Source organism: Epinephelus moara, chromosome 8 (assembly GCF_006386435.1).
Source record: "Epinephelus moara isolate mb chromosome 8, YSFRI_EMoa_1.0, whole genome shotgun sequence".
In the NCBI taxonomy this organism is placed as follows: Eukaryota; Metazoa; Chordata; class Actinopteri; order Perciformes; family Serranidae; genus Epinephelus; species Epinephelus moara.
This window is the reverse complement of record NC_065513.1, coordinates 25,957,554-25,964,283: the sequence shown is the minus strand read 5'-3', so window position 1 is coordinate 25,964,283 and position 6,730 is coordinate 25,957,554.

Here is a 6,730-nt window from a genome sequence, read left to right as displayed (position 1 = left end):
ACCCGCCCCCAGCGCGAAGTTTAGTCATCAGAGACTAAATACATTCATCATAAACTATACAGAGTCTACTGTATATTAACACTGGACTGTTTTAATTATTGAAGTATTTAGCAACACAGAGACTGGTGGTCAGTGGGATGTGAGGATTCTTAAAATAACATCTGTAGCCTACAGATGTGAACCTGACTGTATCGGACTGATCTTTAATGAAAACTGTTGTCTTGTATTTTTTTTCCTGAAAACATTAACCAACAGAGTTTATTTAGCCCCTGTAGTTGAGGGGACAGGTCAAAAAGATATGATGCTGATTTACAGGAGAATTCATGTAAAATGGAGGTTAAACCATGAACATAAATTACAGATCACCTGTAAAGCATTTTAATAAATTAATCTATCATAATTAAAACAACTGGAGACTGAAAACAAACTGATATACGGGTCTGATCACTTTTTTAATGAAATGACATCATTCAGGATGTGAGTGCGTCTGTGACTTCCTGTACGGACTGAAGGCTGCTGGAAACTGTCGGGAAACTGTCCGACTTCACCATGGCTTTTTGTTTTTTCTTATGGGGCGGGCCCTAGCGCTTAAACGCACAGAGCCCACGTGAGCCAGCCGCTGCATGCAGCTTCTTCTCATTGGCCGGGGAGGAATGCATGCACGGGTGACAACCAATCATGCGGGACATGGTCTCAATTTGCGTGACGTGTGAAAAGAGACAGAAATCCTGTGCAGTCCTGCGCAATGCGGGACGTCTGGTCACCCTACTACCAATTAACCCATTCATCCAGGCAGCACAAGTTAAGAGCAAAGCAAAAATGAAAACAACAACAAGCAACCACCAGCCACAACTTTTTCCACAGCAGACATTTTGACTTATCGTAGAATAAACACAACAACAATAATAATGTAGAAATAAATCATCTCTGTTCCAGTCACTCTGAGTGTTTAGGGTCCAGGTCTCTGGCTTTGTGCATCATGTCCATAGATTTTCATAATAACTCGATACCAAATGCCAAGGTGGCGCCTATTCATTACATTCATTATTCAGTTCGAGTTCCTTGCCTGGCACATTGGCCAAAAAGATTTTTAGCTTCCAGGTTTACTTCCCCAGTATGCGGCCCACTGAATATGCGCAGTAATGTTTCTCCCGCTGTTCATTCAGAGATGGTCTTCTGCAGACCTTGGTTGTAACGAGTGGTTATTTGAGCTACTGTTGCCTTTCTATCATCTGGCCATTCTCCTCTGACCTCTGGCAACAACAAAGCATTTTCACCCAAAGAACTGCTCAGCAGTTTGACATACTCAGACCAACAACCATGCCACGTTCAAAGTCACTTAAATCACCTTTCTTCCACATTCTGATGCCCGGTTTGAACCTCAGCAGGTCGTCTTGACCATGTCTACATGCCTAAATGCATTGAGTTGCTGCCACGTCACTGGCTGATTGGCTATTTGCATTGAGGAGCAGTTGAACAGGTGTACCTAATTAAGTGGCCAGTGATTGTACATTGTGCTGTTAATGCTTCTCTTTCACTTTAAATCAAAGTTTGGATGCAGGACTTTTGCTGTGTGGTATTAATAGTTTTACTATAAATAGTTAATATGTATATGTAAGAAAAAAGTTTAGATTAGCCGTTTAAAAAGCCCACCAACATTTCCAGTTAGAAGAAGGGTGTAACAGAAAGCAAGACCGTGTGCCTAGGGCCCACAAATCACTACATCCGCCCCTGACAAACACACTCACGCTGCGGCTACTGTTGGTTCAAGACAAAGCTGAAACAGGCCTACATTAAGCGGGTGAATTCATTTCCAAATAGGCGTATTAGTCACTTGCTTTGACATAACTACCACAGCTATGAATTATGGCATGGGTTTAATTAGCAGAGTTACTTAGCAGGCAGTAATGTCAGTAGTGTTATAAGTTAAAATAGCAAACTTACACACTTGTCGGCTCTCCGCTCCTGCTTGTTGAGTCCAGGAATGATGAAGACTTCGGTTTCAGCATAGTCCTGCGCTTCCTTGGGTCCGGCAACAAAAGCTTCCATTCCAAAAGTTACATCTCTGTTGCTTGAAATATTTGTTACATGTAAAATCCCCGGTTTCTTGTCTTCATGTGCTGCTAAATGTACCGTAGCTACATCCACTAACAAGAGTCCTTGATTACACACAGGTGTGAGCCCCGAAGCCCCGCCCACATCGCAGCACGAGCCACAGAGCCTGTTTGGTTGAAGTCGCACCAAACTCGACAACACACATCAAAATGAGTCCCCAGTTATACACCCTCCAAGTGTAAAGTAGTATACACATTCACTCTCACGTTCATATTCATTCACTGGCCACTTTATTAGGTACACCTGCTCAACTGAGCATGGTTTAAACACCACAGCCTACCTGAGTATTGTTGCTGACCGTGTCCATCTCTTTATGACCACAGTGTACCCATCTTCTGACGGCTACTTCCAGCAGGATAACGCACCATGTCACAAAGCTCAAATCATCTCAAACTGGTTTCTTGAACATGACAATGAGTTCACTGTACTCCAACGGCCTCCACAGTCACCAGATCTCAATCCAATAGAGCACCTTTGGGATGTGGTGGAAAAGGAGATTCACATCATGGATGTGCAGCTGACAAATCTGCAGCAACTGTGTGATGCTATCATGTCAATATGGACCAAAATCTCTGAGGAATGTTTCCAGCACCTTGTTGAAACTATGCTATGAAGGATTAAGGCAGTTCTGACGGCAAAAGGGGTCCAACCTGGTACTAGCAAGGTGTACCTAATAAAGTGGGCAGTGAGGGGTCCATATGGTCAGTGACAAATAAGGGTTGGCAAGATGAGCAATTCAGAAATATCTTCAAAAACAGTTTTCAAAGCATGCATCAGATTTGTTAAAATGTACATTCTGTATTTTTGCTGGTTTTATGTCATTTGAAATGACATTTGCACCATTTTTTTATGAAAAGTAAGACTGAATGCTCCTGAAAATGTCAAATGGTGTAACCACGAAAGAATGATAAATATTAAATATTTTATCCACCTACAATAGATTTAAGTGTATTTATATAAAAAAAATCTTTATTTCAAAAGCATTACATTGAAATAAGATATTTTTGGAGTATTTCTATATTTAAATTTTGATGCATTTTGGCAATACTGAGCAGGACAAAACACCCCTTTTTTTTCTAAATAACGCGTGACAAATTATGTAAAATTAAAAAAAAAAAAACAGTGTTGCACTGCAAAAGTGGATTACATTTATTCCACATTTTACTCCACATTTATTTTCCTGTGTATAATCATATTTTTATGAAACAATACCAGTTACACCAAATGACACTGGGCTGTGTCAATTGGTGTAACTGGTATTTTTCATAAAAAATGTGATACACTGCCTGACCATGTTCCTTCTACAGCCAAACACCACTGTTTGGTGAAGGAATTGACACTAAAAATCAAATATGACAGTCAACAAGGTTAAGTGAACTTGTTTTTTTCATGTTATTTCAGTTCAGAAAAAAGAATATCTGCCAACAGTGAGCTAATTTCTTCTACTGTAAAAAACACTTTACAATCATGTTTCATTTTAAAATTTAACTCATGTTTTGTATCTTAAGTTTTGATAAGAAAAAAGTCACCTGACAACAACTCATAAGGGTGAACTGGTCTACTATTGTGAATACGGTTGATAAAAATTTAATGAGAGAGAGAGTTCAGAAAAAGGAACAGCTGACAACAATTAACTAATTTCTTCTACTGTAAATTCTTTGCTAACAACAATCATTTAATTTTAAAATTTAACTCATGTTTCATGTTTTGTGTTTTAAATTCTGATAAGGGAAGAAGTCACCTGACAACAGCAACTCGTAAGGACGTAATTGGCCCTTGCTGCAGCATTAGCATTCATTTGCATTAGCACTCTGTGACGAGCCACTTTTTCCTTGTTTTTTTTTTTTGTTTTGTTTTTTTTATTTGCACACAAGAAAAAGAGTATAGGATGTCAATAAGAAGAAACAGAATACATACAGTATTGACACATATAAAAAAAACGATGACTTAAAAGAGAAAAAAAAAGTGTGCGGGAGGAGCCAAAAGAAAACCCTTAGGGCTTGTCAGGTGGCCCTCCTAGAAACTGGCATCTAATGGGGAAAATTGATTTTATTTATTTAGTTTTATTACTTTAGTTTTCTATAAATGTATCATACATTAGTGATGAAATAGCAGAAATGTAAATAATTGTATTTTACAGACAGAAATTTTAATGTTTGAGTAACATTTCTACTTTCAATGAATTATTGGATTTTTAGGTATTTTAAAGCTACTGTACAAGATCAAAAGGAGTTTTTTTTTATAATACATCTTTAATTAGCATCATAAACTACTGATATCTAACAAATTACCATCATAAACTGCTGATATTTGACATAATTGCTTATAACAGAAAGGCTCTTAATAGGAGTCAAATGGTGTAACCGGTTACACCCTTTGACATTTCATTTTAAAATCAAATTTGACAGGCATTACCATTGACACCTGTGTAAGCACATGGCCTTGGTCTCAAGATTTCAAACATAATTTTTAAAGTAAATATTCATTTTAGTGATTTTTATGAATTATTATTATATTATTTTTCTAGGGTCATACCATTTGATATGTACACTTACCAAACCTGACCAGAGTCTAAAAACGTCAATTTATTAGTAATTTTAAGAGATTCTAACCTTGTCATGCAGCAGTTGTGATCATCAGAGGTCCTTCTCTGTAACACCATTTCCTGTCACATGGCCTTCTTTACTATATTAACAAAATGGCCTCTTAAATGGTGGTTACACCACTTGACACTTCATGTAGTTTACTTGACTTTCAGGATTCCCCAAATTAAATTTCATATTTAGAACAATTGTATTCCATTACCTTTATTGAATATAAAAAATTAATAATTTAAAGATCATGCCAAACTAGTTGATATGGTGTTTTATTGAGAATTTTAGTGTTTTTAAGCAAGTTTAATTATTTGGTGCAAGTTTTTATGGTTACACCATTTAGACATTTTTGCCATTATCCTCTAATATATTCTCTCAAAATGTATTAAAAGCAGAAATTTTATACTGGATCCACACAAAATTAAAGTTTGTAAGTTAATCATACATTTATTTTCAAATTTTAACCCTTTTAAATTTGACTAAACCATATGAACACAAAAAAAGTAGCGTCACGTCAGTACAGGCTGTCAATACCACTGTGTCTGAGGAGTGCACATTCTCTTTGGACATTCTTCTCTTATGAATACCAGTTTGTGTGTGGGAAACGGCGTCTGCACAATGTCTTATCAGTCAAACTAACCCAGAGGGAAGCTGTTTTACTCATCCCAGAAGAAACACAATTATTAATGGGGAAAAGAAGACAACATACAGCCACAGTAAATTTTACATGATAAAAAAAAAAAGTATAACTATTTCTTAAAATGACAGCAGTACTGTGAACAACAGGTTAATCTTGGCTTCCCATGTCTGTTGGGAGAAACAGCGTAATGCCGTTGCTGATTTGTATCCAGCAAAGCCATGGTGTGATGAGGCTGTATTATAATGTGTGGCTGTTTTTCCCTTTTCCCTCTTTAACTACACAACAAAAACAAGATTGAAAACCCTGCTTTCCCCAAACAACAGTATTGTAATCTGGCACTATAGGTTCCCCGTAGGTATACCCAGTATTTACTGACATACTTATGGTGTCACTTCTTTCTCATATTGTTACTCCCCTATAATGTTGTTTCCTTCCATTGTACCTACATTTAAATATCAGCTGGAAGCGGTCAATATTTTTATTTGTACCTGACTCACAATAAAATTAATCTGTAAATAACACACTTTTTTTTTTACTATATAAGTCAGGTCATTTGTTTATGATTTTAGAGACAATACTTAACCCTGATAGATGATGACAACTAAGAAATTCCTCGTGTTTCAGTTTTCTATGGATTATTTCATTGTATTAGCATTCTATTCTAATCAGGGCGGCATGGTGGCAGCGGTCAGCATTGTCGCCTCACAGCAAGAGGGTTCCTGGTTCGAACCCTGGGATTCTGTGTGAAGCTTGTATGTTCTCCCTGTGTTAGCATGGGCTTCCTCTGGGTACTCCAGCTTCCTCCCACAATCCAAAGACAAGCACGTTAGGTTAATTGGTGACTCTAAATTGTCCGTAGGTGTGAGTGTGAGCCCTGTTGGCGACCTGTCCAGGGTGTACCCAACCCTCACCCAATTTCAGCTGGGATAAGCTCCAGCCCCCGTGCGACCCCCAACAGAAAATGAATACATGCATATTCTTATTAAATTTCTTTTTTTAAAATCTGATTTTCAATGTTTTCAGTCTAATAAGCACAACATCAGCGTCCTGTCACCTCAGATTCTCCTGCAGTCTCTCTTCCAAAAAAAAAGAAAAAAAAAAAAGTTTTGTGGCTGTTGTGCGGCCAGCCAAATACCTATCATGATTTACAGAATACAAAGTGATGCCCAGAAGTTGTGTGTTTTGTGCTGTTAAATTTACAATGACATAAAACAGCACAGAGCAGAAAATCCAAATATATGACAGGCTGGATGTGCCATGTTTGTCATTTTTACTTGATCAATGATTTAAAGAGTTATAAATAATATTTTAATGAAATGATATAATGCATTTTCTGATGATCAACAAATCAATGAATTGTTCTAGCGCTAGACTTTTTGGA